Below are 19,293 nucleotides of genomic sequence, written 5' to 3' on the forward strand. Positions count from 1 at the left end.
ACCCTGAATCTTCACCCAAACCCTCTGAAGTGAGCCACTGAAACAAAATTGTAGCACCTGAACCAAACCCCCAAATAGGTACCTTCCCTCAAATCTCCTGAGCAGAGCCTCAAACATCCACTCACCCACCTGGAGGCAAGTCCCAAACTCTCACCCAAGCCTATAGTTCAAGCCCTGACCCAAACCTTCGCCCGACGTCCTTCAAATTGAACTTCAAGCCCTGAATTTTCCCCCATGCATCCGGAATCCAATCCCAAACCTTTGACCAAACCTCATGGAGAAAATCCTGAATCATCACACAGCCCCATTAATTGAAGATGAAGCCTCAAAGCTCCCTCCAGCCCTAAAACAAACTTATGCCCTAGAACCTTGTCCCAGGTCCCCTGAAATGATTCCCCATAGATAACGTGGTATGAAACGCAAGACCCTTCCTCATCAGCTGAAGGAAGCTTTGCTGCCCATCAGTGGGTCAATTAATCCTTTGCAGGTGGGAGAGTTCAAACTCGGAACCTTCCCTCTCACTAGTGTCGCCCACCTGGATCAACAAAGCCTTATGGGAAAATCCTGGTTGGGTTCTTCTGCTGCTCCTGGGGGGGTGCATCCAGAGGCCATTCCGTGGGGTTCAGGAAGCTCTTCCCAGTCTTGTCCCCACATGGCTGAAGCGGCTAAAATGAGCCCCTCTCCCAGTCTGATCCCAGTGCAAATTTAGTGAACCTTTCACTGGTGACGCTCCAGCCAGGAAAACCTCCCTGTTAATATTTAAACACACAGCTCAGACAGTGCCCTCTGAGCCTGGCCCCCAGCACCACCTGCTATTCCACTCTTGGGCTCTGCTGATGTACCTCACTCCTGATCTGTGGCACCTCTTCCCCCATGCCAATCTTGAGTGCCACACACAACTCTGCCAAGGCGCTTCAACCCTCACCTGCAGCCTGCTCTCCCCTCCCAGTTATTCCAGCCCTTGACACACACACGCCCCACAGCCCTGCCAATGCAGTTCAATCGTCCTGCCTTGCAGCATAACCTGCTGCTGCATTTCTAGTGCCCCCTTAAGCAGAAAGAGAGATCAAGTGCCTGATTGCCACTCCAGCTAGATTCTGATTACTATGAAGTGCCCCTCCAGAAGATACATTAATAGCCCATAAAGTTAACTTAATCCAGCCAATCTTGTGTGGTCTCTGCCCGAATTCTTGATTAAATTAACATTATTGAATTTTAATTAGCATGTGAGGAAGAGGTGGCATTATTAATAGAGATAATGCACAACGTTAAAAATAAACAGGCCGTCCTTCCCCCTGCTGCATATGCAAATCCCCTTTGGGATTGAGGTGATGTGAGATTCCCCCAATGATAACCCATGCTGAGGGGAAGAGATGCTCTGGGCCAGAACGAGTGAAGGGACACACGGGCAAATCAATGCACCAGGGAGCGTCACTCCTTCCTGTCATCATCCAGCCCCTCATCCCTGGGCCTAAGTCCCAGATCACTGGCCTCGGAAGCAGAACAGCAGCTGATCCTGACCAGATTCTACCTCCACCATGATAGGTAATTCAGGGGCACCCAGATTGCTCAGGGAGTGAGAGTGCTCAGCCCACACTAATCCCTCTGGTCTTCCAACTCACCCTCAGTGGGAGAGGAGGGCTAGCAAGCAAAGATCTCAGAAGGCCAAGGCAGCACCAGTGGCGACTGCTCCGAGGCATGCGGGGTTGACAGGGAAAGTAATTCAAAGGATCCGATGAAGTGAGCTGTAGCTCACGAAAGCTTATGCTCTAATAAATTTGTTAGTCTCTAAGGTGCCACAAGTACTCCTTTTCTTAATTCAAAGGAGGCAGACAAGGGATCTCTGGGAAGATGGGATGCAATTCACACATGCATTTCTTGACCAGGTAAGGAATGGACTGGGGTGCTAGGTTAGTGTACAGAGGGATAGTGTAATGGGGGCAGGCTTCGCAGTACAGTGGGTGGTTGCTAGAGGCTGGGGATCTGCCCATGGATTAAGATCACAAGTTAAAGGAGTTCAGTGGATCTGAGCCTTGTCTGCTGTTTGTGCACGCCTCAAACCCACAAGCCAGAACCAAGCCGCTCTGTTACTGCCAGCCAAGACAAACTGGCTCTGACCGAAAGATCTGCTGGAGTGGAATAGCAGAGGGGAGGCTGCAGGTCAGGAGAGGCCTGCACAGCCAGAGTCGTGGGTGGGGAGCCCTGGCCTGGACTAGCGGTGGGTGCTGAAAGCTAGGAATAAGGTGCATTGGCAGAGCTGGGGGTGGGAGCTGAAGACTTGCACAGCAGGGGGTGAAGTGGATCTGGACTGGAGTGCCTCAGCAGAGCTGTGGGTGGGAAGCTCATCCAGCGCCTGCCTACGCTATACTGCCTTTAGACAGTGATTTCAGTCTTTTATTTTCATGGGCAGGAAAAATTCACTCACAAAATGTGCAGAGAAAAAAACTGAAGAGCCAGCGACGGCGAGGATGTCTGCACCGAGGGCCATGCTGGGAGCATGTCGCTGGCACCCCCACAGCACGGCCTTGTCCCTGCCTCAGCACCCACAGAGCGTCGCTGCTCCCAGAAACACATGGGGAGACTTTGTGGAGGTGCCAAGGCACATGAGAGGGGCAGCTTGGCATACTCACAGGTGCATGCCATTGGATCCTTAGCACGTCACACAACTAACATCATCATGCTCTGGAGGAGGGCATGTCTCAATGGGCTGAAGTCGCCCCCATCTCTCTTTCCCTGACCGCTAGCCATAACTGCGGAGATGGAGACTTCGGGCCTGATCCAACGCTCACTTGAATAGAAAGGTTCCCAATGGGCTTTGGATCAGGTCCTGAAGTGTCAGTCTGCACTATGTATCTAACTGTGGTGGAAGCTGGTTAGAGTCCCCATCACACACAACAGTGACATTTAGCACCAGGACTGCTCCCTGCAGCATTCCCAGGTCCCTGATGGTCCCAGGGCTGACAAAGCCACCGCAGGGACCTAGCTCTCCCATAGGGCAGTGCAGAGCACTCACCCCTCAGGCCAGCCAGCCAGCCCGCCCCACCAAAACCATTCTTGCAATCATTCTTCTCTAATCCTGTTGAGCCATTTTTCAGTTGCTTTGAGTCGGTAATGGAAAAGCTGCTGCTGCCCTAAGATGTTTCCTGACCTGGCACTACTCAAGATAAAGCCTTTGATTTCAAACATTGCAGTGGGGTCTGTCAATAGTCCATAATATGGATTAAGGAAAACAAACAGAGACACATGGCCCAGCTGGCATTAGGTGAGAGAGTGGGGCTGGAGAAGACAGAGGGAGGAGAGAGAGCACAGAAGAGAGAGGGAAAGGGAGAGTGGAGAGCGAGGGAGGCATAGGAGACAGAAGGGGGGAAGGAGGGACAGAGATGGAGCGAATATATTGCGGGGATTATCTATGGGTGGGAGAGGCTGGGCAGGAGGTATCTCCAGCAGACATAATGGTACCAATAGCAGGGCTGTGGTAAACTCCAGGGACCCAGTTTTTCACCTCAAACTCTCTCTCCTTCCTTTGTGCCCCTCACCTACACAGCAAGTACGTGTTGCACGTGACTGTCTCCACCACCCTCCCTCTTGCTTGAGTCTACTTGGAAAGTTGCCTTTTATACTGAAAGCTACAAAGAGGATCTGGGAAAGGGGAAACAGCCACAATATTAACCCAGACTGCCCAGCCAGGAGGTCTCTGAGACTGGAGCTGATGATGCACAGAGCAGCCCCCAGTTTGCTCTTAGCGTGGGAGGCTGTTGGGAGAGAAGATGGGATACAACCCAGGACACTCTCCTAGTTGGTTGTGGGTAGACTACAGCTGCATGCCATCCTGGTGGGTGCCACACTGCAGACAGGGCCTCCAAAAACTGGGCAGAGGGCCAGGGGAGCAGCAGCCAGAGGAGCAAGAGCTGAGGAGGACAAGGGGGGAGATTATGGGAATAAAAAACGCTGCAAGATTCTGTAGTCTTCTGATATAACTGGATGCTACAGACAGAGCAGCTCTGTTCTGTGCCGCAGATCTCCCCATGCTGCTCACCTCTGCTACTTCCTCCTTCCCCTCCTCCCTCACGCTGGGCCACTCGACCACCCCTCATCCCTCCTTCCCTCTTTCATCATTAAGTCCCCCCTCTTCCTCCCTACATTACAACCACTTTCAGCACCCCGCCTGCAGCTGGTCTCTTCCCCAGCTCTTCACACAGCCCTCCCTAGACCCTAACAATCTCCGTAACCCATCCCTAATTCTCCCTTTCTCAGCAAAGCGCCAGGGAGAACAGTTTTCTCACCAGCCACCTCACGCAGCAGCATCCTCAGCCCTTAATCTGGATGGCTTGGAAACCACTTTCCCTCCTTAGAATTGACCTCCTTCTGTAGGCTGCTGCTCGCTCCTTCTTCCCACCTCTTCATCTCCATCGCCATGAACCACTCCATTCCCCCCAGACCTCCTCTAGAGCCCTGGTTTCCTCCCATTCAGGTTTTGTCCCTCCTTAGCAATCTGCCCTGTCCCAAAGGGCACTCCTCTCTGCCTGCAGGCCTATCTCCACAGGAGTCTGGGGGAAAATTCCTTCCTAACCCCAAATATGGTGATCAGTTAGACCCTGAGCATGTGGGCAAGACCCACCAGACAGACACCTGGGAAAGAATTCTCTGTAGTAACTCAGAGCCCTCCCCATCTAGTGTCCAATCTCCAGCCATTGGAGATATTTGCTAATAGCAAACACAGATGGGCCATATGCTCAATGCCTCAAAGACAGACATGCTCCTCTCGGAGCCTCCTCAAACACAGCTCCATCTCCTCTAGCTCCTTCCTTGATTCCTGTCTCCAACCATTAGTGTCCTCCTGAAGTTCCCATTTCCTGTGTCTGTAAATGGGGCTTCCATTGTTTTTGGCCACACCTTGCTTAATTTCTTTGGAGACAGGTAGATAGCTGTGACATTCAACCCCTCCTGTCTGGGACAGACCTGTTTCTCCCTTTGGGTCACTGATTTTAAAGCATAATATCATTAAGTATCCATATTTCCTCAGATAGCATTAATATACACATTTCACAATTATATTAATCACCAGCATGACATTAGCTTTCAAAAAAGACCTCACTCCATACACTTTTATAATACAGTAATATTGTATACAGTCAGCATCACTTGAGATGTAGCCTCCCGGTTTTTACTGACCAGTAAACCTTTGCAACGTATTCTTTGAAAAGTAAAACCCGGACCAAGTTTCTCTCTCCTGCTGGGACACAGATGCCATGCTGTCTCCTCCCTGACTTGTTGGCTTGATAGTTTTGTTCACCTAATATGTAAAAAATAGACCTTCATTTGCCTGAAGTCCCGGCTAGTCAGAGAACCAACTACACATCACTTTATCTAATGTGCTTACTCACTGCTTGCCAAACACATATTAAGAATATAAATCTAGGGCATATTCTTAACTTTTTGTACACACCTCGTGTATACATCATGCAAAAATATTAACGATCAGTGAGTTATTACTTTTCCAATAAGAAAAGGAGTACTTGTGGCACCTTAGAGACTAACAAATTTATTAGAGCATAAGCTTTCGTGAGCTACAGCTCACTTGTAGCTCACGAAAGCTTATGCTCTAATAAATTTGTTAGTCTCTAAGGTGCCACAAGTACTCCTTTTCTTTTTGCGAATACAGACTAACACGGCTGCTACTCTGAAACCTACTTTTCCAATGATATCCTGCCTGACATCCTTTAGATACAGATTATAACCACAGTGAGTTGGAGTACACTGAATTGGTCAGGCCATCTGAAACCCAACACCTGATACCGGTGAGCCCCTTGCCTTCTGGCACTGGGATACTCTTAGGGTCACACCTGCCCCCTTACAAAGTTGCAGGCAGGTTAGCCACTGGCTGACCCAGACACAGCAGTTCAGGGCCTTCTCTCCTGGAGAAGGCATCTGCCACCATATCTTCTTTGCCCTTTAAATAGAAGAAACCTGTGTTATCACCTTTGTCTGTTTGTAGTCTCCAGGACAGAATAGCAGCGAGAATCCATAATTACACCTACCGAGGTGTTACAAACATTTCACAGTGACATTAATGACCAGTGTGTTATTACATTTTACATGATATATTATAAGTTATCTTTTAAATAATCAACATGCCTCCAGTGTATGAGGTGTAAGGACTATATCAGGACTCACAAGAGTTGCTGACATACCGTACTGAACCACAAATGGGTGTCTGTGTCACACCTTCCCTGCCCCGGAACCCTCTTAGGGAGAGTGTCTCTGGTATGGAGTTAATTCCCCCGACACCTTACCTCCCCTCCCCAAGGGCACTGTTCTGGTGCCTGTCTGTCTGTGACTAAAACCTAATCCCCCTCAAATCCCCATTCCCACTCACTGAACATGTTGTCCCCTTGCTAGATTGTCTGTGACAGAGCTAATCCCTCTGAAGTCCCTTCAACCTTCCTGGACTTCTATCCCACTGCTACACTATTAGAATCTCACAGCTAATCCTTTTGTTATCTGACCCCATTGTCCTGCTCTGTGACTGGGGGCTGATCCCCTTGACCCTGCTGTCCTGGTGCTGGACTTCTCTGTGAGCGGGGCAGAGCCAATCCCCCTCACCCCACTGTCCTGGTGCTGGACTGTCTGTGACAGGGAGGGGGGCTGATCCCCCTGAAATTGTCCTTCGAACCTAGATTATTCTAGCAAGTTTTTTTTTTGACAGAGTTCCCATCTGATCACAGACCATCCCTCCCCCCCCCCATAAGGCCATTTCCTATACCATGTTTCTATAACACTTGGGAGTGGGGGCCTTACCCTCCTTGCAGGCTCAGTCTACAATGGGGCAGGTCTCCTCTCCTCTGGGCTCCCTTGGCTTTTTCAACCATGTCTGCAGTTTTCCCCAGCAGCAAGACAGGAAAGCAATAAAATGAAAAACGCAGTCAACTGAAGCACAAGATTATGCAGAAATTAGAGACGGAAAAGGCCTCTTAAGCCACATCCTCCTGACTCTACACCAAGGCAGGATTGTTCCCCGCAGTATTTTTCACCTGCCTATCTTTAATTGCCCCAAGCGATCACGTCCCCAACACACCCCCTGGGAGACCTGCCCGTAGCCTAACCAAGCCTCACGGCAGGAAGTGTTTCCTGACAGCCAGCTGAAATTTTTCCCTTTTGCTCAGTTTCATCCCATTATTCCAATTTACACCATCTTGCACCACTTTAAATAATTCCTCTCCCTCCTTTGTGTTTCCACCTCTTCACTGTGTGCAGACTGTTATCATGTCATTGTTTAGCCAAGCTCTACATATTTAGTGTGTTTAATCTTTACTCAGAAATCAGTCCCTCCAGCCCCTTAATCATTTTTGTGGCTCTTCTCTGAATTCACTCCACTTTGTCAACATCCTTCTGCTAGCGAGGCACCCAGGACTGATCGCTGTTTTCTAGGCGGGTCTCACTAGAGCAGTGCAAAGAGGAACTATTAGCCACTCGCTCCAGGGCATGTCGTCTCTGGATATTGTCATATACAGACACCATGAGAGCTAGCTCATTACATACAACTGGCACCAGGGAATAGAATTCAAGAGCTTTATCTTTTGAAGCACAAACTCTCTGCCCAGGGAGTTAAAGAAGCAGAACACGAGCTCTGACAGGAAAGGGAGTTGATATATACCTGGGCAAGACTGATCAAGTCTAGGAGGGGGCGTACACATGTGCCAGTACAAAGAGTAGCTCACTTAGTTCATCCAGGAGAGAGGACCTCAGATACGCCAACTAGTCTAACACAGTCCCAGCACACAAGCCACAGCAAGAACTGATGTGAGCCCTGACATATCCCAACAAGCCAAGTGGACACAATCAGGGTAAGAGTTTGTATGTCTAGAGCACCGTCCATCCAATGATCTCAAAGCACGTCACAAACATTAGCTTGTACCAATAGTCATTATTGAAGTACAATATGTGAGTGTTAGGCCCATATTTCAGCTATGGAAACTGAGGCACAGAGCGATGATGTGACTTGCCAAAGCTCACATAGGAAAGCAGGGGCAAAGCCAGGAATAGGACCCAGGTATTCTTACTCCCAGCCCTCACACCTCACCCACAAGACAGGCCACCCACCAAAACCAAACGCCCACGCACGTGCCAGAGAACAAGCCAATATACGTATGTGCAGTGAATAGTCACTGCTCCTCCTCTGCATTGGTACCCACCCGCACAGACACAACAATGCTGATAATGGCAACTTGCATTCATATAGACATTTTAACTCAAAACTCACTGAGTGCTCTACTAAGATGAACCCATCCATTCCCCTCTGGACAAAATCTCTCCTATGAGAACCCTGACCTCAGAATTGTTCTTCCCAACCCTGGGAACCTTGTGCTTTTCTATAGGTTCAACAAAGCTTCTTCTTGACTAAGTTCTCAGAATGCCTGAGATTCTTCAGATTTCAGCATGGCTTGACAAGACACACTGGGCCTGAGGCAGAGCCCAGTAATAGGAGATACATCCCCCATCACCAGCTGGAGACTGGGATGGAGGGGTCTTTGGACTCAGTTTCTAACATATTAGATTATGCAAGGTATGACTAAATAGTTAGATCTGGGTTTTCATACCATATTCATCACCATGGTATCGGATACCATTCCACATTTAGAGTGCTATTTAGCAACAATACCGTCCCAACCCAGGGCCACCTGTAGTATTAATTATCTTTGTGAGTACTGATGACCCCAGTGTAAACCCTAAGATCATTAACATCAGCCTAATGGTTGATCACCTTGCTTCCCCCTAAAATACCTTGGGCCCAAGTCCCATCCCTCCTCCACAGTCAGCCAGGCAGAGATCCCACTGTCTTTGAGTTTCTGTTGACTGGTATGTGTGGAGCACATAAAGCCAGTCTCCTCAGTATTAGAAAATTATTTTACGGATTTCATCTCTTATATATTTTTATAGTTCTCCTCACTGTAGTATGTGGGCGTCTTCCAAATCCCCATGACTCATGAGGTAGGTAAGTATGTTCATTTTCATCTTATAAATGAGGAAACAAGGCACAGATAAAGAAGTGACCAGTCAAGCACACACCTCATTTGGAACTAACTGGAAGTATGCAATCAGGCAGCAGAGAACAAAAAAAAAAATCCCAGCACAAATACAGTACAATAGTGTTTTAAAACATAAACTACCAACAAAATAAAAGGAAAGTTTTTTAAAAAGATTTGACAAGGTAGGGAAACTATTTCTGTGCTTGTTTCATTTTAAGATGGCTAAAAGCAGCATTTTTCTTCTGCACAGTAAAGTTTCAAAGCTGTATTAAGCCAATGTTCAGTTGTAAACTTTTGAAAGAACAACCTAATGTTTTGTTCTGAGTTATGAACAATTTGGAGTTATCAACAACTTCCATTCCTGACATGTTCGTAACTCTGAGGCTCTACTGTAAGTGACATGCCTAACATCACCTAAGGAGTATGTGGTAGAGGTGAGAATTAAGCCCAGGTCTTCTGAAGCCTAGTGCAATGCCCATAATCACAAGACCATCCTTCGCCTGAAGCTCCCAATTGGCTATCCTACCGTTGATGTCATTCCTGTGACACCAATGCCAAAGTAGCGTACCTGGCTCTTTTTTGTCAGCACGTACAACATTAATCCTCTTTCATGACAGTAGGAAAGCTCTCCCACCAGATCACCTCTGGAGGGAGGAGAGTCACTGACCTTCAACCTGGTCCCTCACCTCTGAACTCTTGCCTTTCAGCCCAACACAAGCCATTCTATAAACAGCTTCTTTCTAGAAATGTGCTGCCCAGAATATTTTGTTCCTTGACACCCCAACATTCAATGTGGTGCTAGGATTCCTGTCTTTACGACCTGACTCAACATCATCACCGATTGAGGCTATGTGACTTAGTTGCAAAGCCTCATGTGAAACAGAGATTCCCTGACTGCCTGTAAGAATGCAGGCCAAAGCCAAGAAGACCATGACCATCCAGAAAATTTCAAAACGGTGGTGACCCTGGCTGGGGCTGGCCCAGGAGATTTTACCCCAGCTGCAGAAACTGAAGGATATGTCCAGGGGATAGCACTCCCTGGTTTCCAGCACCAGTGACATCCTGTCATCCTGGCCAGCGCTTCTGTTCTTTTGAAAAAGGAAACAAAACCATCCACACTGAATGCAATGGGGACTGCTCCCTGGCCAAATGGCACCCACACTTTTCCATATGCGATGGCTGTACCACCCCAACCCCACACTGCCTCATGGTCTACAATGGGTCAGGTTTTTGTTAAAGTGAGGCATTGCTCTGGTGTGCCTTTTGTCAGATAATGGTGTGATGTACTCTTCTGAGTTAAACTGGCTCTGACCCAGCTGCTAGGATCTACTGGAGCTTTCGAGGATCTAAACAGGCCTCCATGCGGTTGGTACGATTTTTAATGGCTGAAATGGCTCTGATATGGCCATTAAGGTCTTCTGACTGAGTCTAAACTAGTTTTGATGAGACTGCTAAAATCTCGCCTGCCTGAACTGGCTTTGGCATGGCCTCTAAGATCTCCCATGGCATGCTCCGGGCTGCATCCATTCATGGGGAAAATGCCAAGCGGGAGAGAGGAATTTAAGCCATTTTCACCCCTCTCATTTCTACCCTCATTTGATCAGTTTACCTATGTGAAATTAACAGTCTTCTTGTTTTAATCCCATCCTGCAATCCACTCTGCATGACAAGCTGGATTCCAATAACCCATCCAGAACCAGCCCTGCTCTTTGGCAGGTAGATCCCATGCCCCCAGTGCCTGGAAAGGTCTTCTCACCCACCCAGGCTCATCACCACGGGGTGAGGGCCACAGACACAGCCCTGCCTATAGTGCCTTAGCTGTTGGGCAGGGCTGCCAGTCCCCAGGTTTGCACCCTTGTGGAGCAGCAGCCTTGCATGAGGAGGGGGCATATAGGGGGCAATCTGTTTGATGCGGGGCTCGCCCCTCCCTCTCCTCCCCCACCGCGGCCCCTGACATCTCCTCGCCTGTGCGCTAACAGGGAGGGGGCGGCGGTATTTAAATACATTAATAATGCATGTTCCATGCAAATGAAGCTTTCCCGGGCCGTTGCATTAGCGCTGCCGGCTGGCTGCACCTCCCCCGGACCCACACCGGCGGGGGCTGCCCAGCACCGAGCGCCGCGGTGGCAGCATCACGCCCAGGCGCTTGGGGCCCCGCTCCCCAGCGATCCCACCCCTGCCCCGGGCTTGACACAGCGCGGCGCAGGCGAGCCCCGCGCCGGGTATGGGCCCGGCCACCCACCTCCCAGACCGACCCCCCAGAGCCCCGCTCGGCACCCCGGCCTCGCGGGGGAAGGGGTGAATATCGAACCATTCAGCGCTTCCCAAGGCCCACCCGCACGTGCATGCATGTGCTGTGCACTCTCTCCGACCTGCAGCAGGCTGGCACCCATGTGCACTCAGACGTGCACACACACAGGAGGACGCATGCATTCGCATGCACGTCCCGGGCCGCGCATGCCTGCATGCAGACTGAAAAGGAGGACTTGTGGCACCTTAGAGACTAATAAATTTATTAGAGCATAAGCTTTGGTGAGCTACAGCTCATTTCAGCGGATGCATTTGGTGGGGGAAAAAAAAAAAAAGCTTTTTTCCACCAAATGCATCCGCTGAAGTGAGCTGTAGCTCACCAAAGCTTATGCTCTAATAAATGTATTAGTCTCTAAGGTGCCCCAAGTCTTCCTTTTCTTTTTGCGAATACAGACTAACACGGCTGCTACTATGAAACCTGCATGCATACTGACACACATGTGCACGGCGGCCAGCAGCCACACGCGCACACAGGAGCAGACGCACAGACAGCACCTCCCGAGCATGTCGGCTACTGCAGCACCAGCAGATCTCTGCTGCTCTCCGGCCAGCTCCACTGTCTGTCCTGGGATGACAACGGGATGCGTCTGGTCCCTCTTGTTCAGATTCTCCTCCCCTCACCCCATGGTCCAAAGCAGGGGGCTGCTGACACATACAAATGTGGGCACACTTTCTCGGGTGCAATAAACCGGCGCGCGGGCACGCTGCTCCCAGCACACACAGGCACTCGGTTCTCTGGGCTGGCCCCTGTGGCGCTGGCCAGCTGCAGGCACACACCACACATTCCCGGGGAGCCTTCTGCAGCCAGTGGAGCCTGCCAGCGGAGCACGGGGGAGGCAGGGACAGCAGGAGGAGGCTGACTTTCCCCACCCACCCAAAACATACCCCCGCCACCCATGCACTCCTGCCTCTGCAAAGAATCCCCGCCAAAGTTTGCAAAGCCACAGAGGCTGGAGAAAAAGATGGGGGGGGGGGCGGACTACACAATCTCTCGCTTGCTCCTGTAGTTGCCAGCAAAAAATTAAAACCTACCCCTCCTGCTCCCGCAGGGCTTGCAACGGAGAAATCCAGCAGACCCCAGCCGCCGGCTCGGCAGCTATTCACGACCCCCAGGCACGCAGAGAGACCACGGGCGTGCAATGCACGGCTCCCTCCCTCTCCTCTTCACGTGTGCTTCATCTGGCCGGCCAGCCCCTCGGAGCCGCGGCTCTTCCTTCACCTGCCTCCTCCCCCGCCCCCCAAAAGCAGCTACAGCCCTGGAGAGAGATCGGAGGGGGGAAGGAGAGATGCAGAGGCGGGTTGGATCCTTCTCGCCCTAACCTGGCTGGGAGACAAGGGGCGACACGAAGAGGCGGGGAGCCAGCCCCACGGTGCATGCACAGCCGCCGCCGAGCGAGGCACCTACCTGCCGCTCCAGCGGGGAGACTCTCAGACCCCTCCTGGCTCCGAGGATCGCTAGTGCAAGCGCTGGCGCTCCCGCCGCGCGCGCGCCCGTGGGTGGGGGGGGGTGTGTGCGCGCGGGGGGGCCCCCTCCCCCGGCCTCACCCCTTGGCACGGTGGGTTCCCCTCTGCCCCAGCTGCTTCATTGCCCCGAGGCCCCGCGGCCGGGCTCACGAGCCCCCGGCCGGGGGGAGACGGAGGCTGAAGCCGGGGCGGGCAGAGACAGGCGGGGGATTGGCCGCCGCTGCAGCTGCATCACGGGGAGCACCAGGCAGCAGGGGCTGCGGTGGCATTTAAACCGCCAGTGATTACTTCGGCCGGGCTCTGGGGCGAGGCGATGCTGCTGCTCCCAGCTGGGCAGGCTGTGACAAGGAAGGTCTGTCTCCCCTGGAGCTAGCGCCCAGGCTGCACCGCCTTGCCCAGCCACAGCTCCGGTGCACACAGGTAAGGGGGTGGGCTTCCGTTAGATATGTTAAAGCACACACATGCAACAGCTGCTGGGAGCTACCCCCCTCCCCTCACACGATCGCACACATGCAACAGCTGCTGGGAGCTACCCCCCTCCCCTCACACGATCGCACACATGCAACAGCTGCTGGGAGCTACCCCCCTCCCCTCACACGATCGCACACATGCAACAGCTGCTGGGAGCTACCCCCCCTCCCCTCACACGATCGCACACATGCAACAGCTGCTGGGAGCTACCCCCCTCCCCTCACACGATCCCACACATGCAACAGCTGCTGGGAGCTACCCCCCCTCCCCTCACACAATCGCACACATGCAACAGCTGCTGGGAGCTACCCTCCTCCCCTCACACGATCCCACACATGCAACAGCTGCTGGGAGCTACCCCCCCTCCCCTCACACGATCGCACACATGCAACAGCTGCTGGGAGCTACCCCCCCCCTCCCCTCACACGATCGCACACATGCAACAGCTGCTGGGAGCTACCCTCCTCCCCTCACACGATCGCACACATGCAACAGTTGCTGGGAGCTACCCCCCTCCCCTCACACGATCGCACACATGCAACAGCTGCTGGGAGCTACCCCCCTCCCCTCACACGATCGTACACATGCAACAGCTGCTGGGAGCTACCCCCCTCCCCTCACACGATCGCACACATGCAACAGCTGCGGGAGCTACCCCCCCTCCCCTCACACGATCGCACACATGCAACAGCTGCTGGGAGCTACCCCCCTCCCCTCACACGATCGCACACATGCAACAGCTGCTGGGAGCTACCCCCCCTCCCCTCACACGATCGCACACATGCAACAGCTGCTGGGAGCTACCCCCCTCCCCTCACACGATCGCACACATGCAACAGCTGCTGGGAGCTACCCCCCTCCCCTCACACGATCGTACACATGCAACAGCTGCTGGGAGCTACCCCCCTCCCCTCACACGATCGCACACATGCAACAGCTGCTGGGAGCTACCCCCCTCCCCTCACACGATCGCACACATGCAACAGCTGCTGGGAGCTACCCCCCTCCCCTCACACGATCGCACACATGCAACAGCTGCTGGGAGCTACCCCCCCTCCCCTCACACGATCGCACACATGCAACAGCTGCTGGGAGCTACCCCCCCCTCCCCTCACACGATCGCACACATGCAACAGCTGCTGGGAGCTACCCCCCTCCCCTCACACGATCGCACACATGCAACAGCTGCTGGGAGCTACCCCCCTCCCCTCACACGATCGCACACATGCAACAGCTGCTGGGAGCTACCCCCCCTCCCCTCACACGATCGCACACATGCAACAGCTGCTGGGAGCTACCCCCCCCTCCCCTCACACGATCGCACACATGCAACAGCTGCTGGGAGCTACCCCCCTCCCCTCACACGATCGCACACATGCAACAGCTGCTGGGAGCTACCCCCCTCCCCTCACACGATCGCACACATGCAACAGCTGCTGGGAGCTACCCCCCTCCCCTCACACGATCGCACACATGCAACAGCTGCTGGGAGCTACCCCCCCTCCCCTCACACGATCGCACACATGCAACAGCTGCTGGGAGCTACCCCCCCCCACACGATCGCACACATGCAACAGCTGCTGGGAGCTACCCCCCCTCCCCTGACACGATCGCACACATGCAACAGCTGCTGGGAGCTACCCCCCCCTCCCCTCACACGATCGCACACATGCAACAGCTGCTGGGAGCTACCCCCCTCCCCTCACACGATCGCACACATGCAACAGCTGCTGGGAGCAACCCCCCCTCCCCTCACACGATCGCACACATGCAACAGCTGCTGGGATCTACCCCCCCTCCCCTCACACGATCGCACACATGCAACAGCTGCTGGGAGCTACCCCCCCTCCCCTCACACGATCGCACACATGCAACAGCTGCTGGGAGCTACCCCCCCTCCCCTCACACGATCGCACACATGCAACAGCTGCTGGGATCTACCCCCCCTCCCCTCACACGATCGCACACATGCAACAGCTGCTGGGAGCTACCCCCCTCCCCTCACACGATCGCACACATGCAACAGCTGCTGGGAGCTACCCCCCTCCCCTCACACGATCGCACACATGCAACAGCTGCTGGGAGCTACCCCCCCCCTCCCCTCACACGATCGCACACATGCAACAGCTGCTGGGAGCTACCCCCCTCCCCTCACACGATCGCACACATGCAACAGCTGCTGGGAGCTACCCCCCTCCCCTCACACGATCGCACACATGCAACAGCTGCTGGGCATGCATATACATAGCTGCTGAGACACTATCATTCCCCAAACACACAAGCACAACAGCTACAGGGAAATCATATCCCTCACAGAAACAGACACACACAAGTGGTGTAGAAAAATAATGCCTGCCTCCAACCCCCTGCCCTTCCACACCTAGATATATGCAGCAGCAGAAAGAAAGATAGCTCTGTTCCTCACACTCACAAACACCACAGCTGTAGAAAAACTGGCCACTCTCTGAGACACAAACACACACAGACAGACCCAACAGCTGCAAAGAAACTCCTCATGTCTTTCACCCAAACATACACATGCAACATTGGAAGGGAAATGGTCCAAGTCACTCAAATGCAGCTGCAGAGAAAACTACTCACATCTCCTTCTCCCAACACACACATGCACCCAAACAACAGCTGGAGTGAAACCAGCAGCTATGCACAAATATAAAAACACATACAACAGCTTCTGGGAAACTACTCATCTCTCTGTCTCTCTCTCACACACACACACATACAGAAAATGATGGGAAGCAACTGACATCACACACAAAAATGCAGCAACTGTAGAGAAACTACCCTGTTGATCAAACATATCTGCACAAGTATATGAAACAGCTATGTTATTATTAATTATTGTTTACTATTATTAATTATTGTTATTAATTATTAATTAATTTTATTAATATTAATTATTGTTATTAGTTATTTGTATTGTAATATTACCAAGGCGCCCCAGTCGTGGACTCGGAGCCCATTGTGCTAGGCCTGTCCAAACAGAACAATAAGATGGTACAATTACTCCATCTATCAAACACACACACACACACACACACACACACAAGTGTGGGGAACAACTATAGAGAAACTCTCTCCTCTGTTATAATAATAATACTTAGCTCTTTTCATCCATAGATCGCAAAGTGCTTTGCAAAGGAGGTCAGTATCATCATCCCCATTTTACAGTTAGGGGAAACTGAGGCATAGAGAAGTAAAGTGACTTCCCCGAAGGTAAGCCATCAGGCCAGTGACAGAACCGGGAATATAACCCACATTTCCTGACTCCCAGTCCAGTGCTCTATACACTAGGACACACTTCTTCTTACACACACACACTCACACGCAACTACCCACATCCATCCCAGTGGCACTAATTATGGAGGCTCGGGGGCTGAGGTTTTTACATTTGCTCAGAGTTCCACGGGGTAGAGCCGGGGTGGGACCAGGGCCCAATCACTTTTAAGAAGTGGTCCAATACTAAATCAGAGCCACTGCTGCCGGAGTGGTTCAGAGTACCACTCCGGCTGTGTGGTTGCAACACTACTGAAATTTGACCCAGTCGCCCCATCTCTCAGACATACACAAACACGGGCAACAAGTGTAGAGAAAATAGCCCCTTCCTTTACTCTCAGATTCAAAGCTGCAGGAAAAGTAGCCCCAACCCGCACCCACACATATGCAATAGCTGCAGAAAAGCTATTCTTTCTCCCATACACAAAACACACAAGTACATCAGTGCTAGGGAAACCAACTACCTGCGCTCCACGCACATATTGCATTGGCAGTAGCCTCAAGGAATAATTGTATCTCTCTCTCGCACACACACACACTCTCTCTCTCACACACACTCTCTCTTCAGCTTCAGGAAAACTACTTTATCTTGCCCAGCCACAACTATAGGAAAACTACCCACAGTGCACACACACAGACTTCTTAAGAATCCAAGGGACTATGAATGGACAAGATATATTATGCCCCATCTGGTCCATCCCATGGTCCAGTGCAGAATTCTTCCCTGCAATATATTCTTCACGGCTTTGTCCGCTCCGTTTGTAAATGTCCGTGGGGGATTATCCCGTGGCTGAATAGACTATACACATTAAGAATGTTTTCCACACCTTCGACCTAAGTCAGCTGTAGAGACAGTCCCTCTCCCAGTTCATCACCCAGTAAGCAAGGCCTTCTCCTCCCCCCGTCCACTGCCACCATTAGTAGCCTAGCCTTCCAGACAGTCCTCAGCACTCAGTTTCGTAAACTTCGCCCTCAACGAAGATCAGTAAGCAGACAAGGGGGTAGGGTCTGGGCCCCATTAAGGCATCTGTATGACACTCTGGAGAAGGGGGGTTGAAGTAGCCCCATAGAGGCCCCCTCAGGGTGTTTGGGGAGGGAGGGTGCAGCCATTCCCAAAGGAGCATGAGGGGAGGAAGTCATTCACCCTATCTTCCCCCTCACAGACATACACACACACACACACACTTCTTGATCCAGGTGTGACCCCATGAGTGGGAAGGGGGAGGGGAGGAAAGTGGCTGTATGCACAGGGTAATCTGCCTTTGGAGCCTGGTGAGTGGTGGCAGGGGAAGCGGTCACATTGGGAGGAATTCTGATCACCATGCCAGCTGAGCTCTCTCTCTCCCTCCATCTGTCTGTCTGTCTCAGTCCCTCATTGCAGGGCTGCATTCAAAGTCCCTGCTCTGTGAGGGAAAGAAGGAGGGACCCATGAGGAGGCCAGGCTCAGCCTCTCGCTGCAGTCAGAATCTCTCCGCTGATCTATAATGCGGTGAGCAGTGACAGATTGATTTTACAGCTCTCCTTGGAGCCGGCCGCTGGCCCTGGGCGTGGGATGAATCAGCTTTCTCTGGGCCTTGGCTTTTAGTTCATTATTTTCTTTGAACCTCCCTTGCAGGCAGCTGGAGAGAAAGAGAGAGGGAGAAACACAAAGTTGGCGGAAGGGTTTTTTTTGTTGGACGTTCCCGCATTCACAGCTTGGGGCAGGGACTCCAGAAGGTGGGAAAGAAGAGGGAGGGGGAAGGGAAGGGCCTGTTGTCCATTACAATGGTACCTTGTTCTGCACCTGCTGCCCTGTTCAGAGAAGCCAGGTCCATTTTACACAGCTAACTAGTTGCTCCGTGTACACTGTTTGGGAGATGGAAAGCACTAATAGGGCTAAGTAGTTTTCATGATGATGATGATTATACCAGAGCCTTATTCTGCACTGGGTCTATTTTAATGATACCGGTACTGGGTTCTGCAACATAGAGATTGGGTTCATTTGACATAGTGCCAGTACCAATTGCTGCCCTAAGAGCCCTGTACATAGAGGCCGGTTCCAATGACATGTTGCCGGCACTGGCAGACTGAACGTCGTCCCCTTGGCACATCTACAGGATTGCTGACTAGCAGGCACTCACAGGTGAATTGAGTTGGAAAGTTCTCTGCCTTAGAAATCAGCTCCAAGATGCAGGGATGGCAGGTTTGTAGAAATTTTGGTGATGCCCAGAACCCGCCTCCACCCAAATGCCGCCCCCCACCTGCCCAAGGCTCTGGGAGGGAGTTTGGGTGGGGGAGGAGGTCTGTGGCGTAGGCCCTAGGCTGGGGCAGGGGATGGGGTGCAGGATGCAGGCTCTGGGAGGGAGTTTGGGGACAGGAGGGGATGCAGAGGGAGGAGGTGTGGGATGAGGGCTGTGGGGTGTTACTGCAGATGAGAGTTTGGGGTATGGGAGGGGCTCAGGGCAAGAGTAGGAGTGTAGGGGGTGAGGGCTCTTTCTGGGGCTCGGAATGAGGGGTTTGGGGTGTGGGAGGGGCTCAGGGCGAGAGTAGGAGTGTGGGGGGTGAGGGCTCTGTCGGGCTGGGGGCATTGGGGGGTTAGAGAGGCTCAGGGCTCGGGCAGGAGGTTGGAGTGCAGGGGGATGAGGGCTCTGGCTGGGGCTGGAGATAGGGATTTGTGGTGTTGGAGGGGGCTCAGGGCTGGGGCAGAGGGTTGGGGTGCAAGGGGATGAGGACTCTGGCTGGGGCTGGA

The 19,293-nt window shown here is 52.4% G+C and overlaps 1 protein-coding gene across 2 annotated transcripts in view; it reads right to left on the reverse strand.

Moving 5' to 3' along the window:
* ELFN2 (extracellular leucine rich repeat and fibronectin type III domain containing 2) overlaps positions 1–13,434 on the reverse strand; it is a 54,764-nt gene extending 41,330 nt beyond the window's left edge. The window contains exon 1 of one of the 2 annotated variants that reach the window (XM_038422209.2): positions 12,742–13,434. The gene's annotated coding sequence lies outside the window, so the exon portion shown is untranslated. Of the gene's footprint in view, positions 1–12,368; positions 12,570–12,741 lie in introns of those variants that run through there. The other variant, XM_038422228.2, reaches the window with a different exon arrangement.
* Positions 13,435–19,293: the final 5,859 nt, after the last annotated feature.

This window comes from Dermochelys coriacea, chromosome 1, assembly GCF_009764565.3.
Source record: "Dermochelys coriacea isolate rDerCor1 chromosome 1, rDerCor1.pri.v4, whole genome shotgun sequence".
NCBI classification, from domain to species: Eukaryota; Metazoa; Chordata; order Testudines; family Dermochelyidae; genus Dermochelys; species Dermochelys coriacea.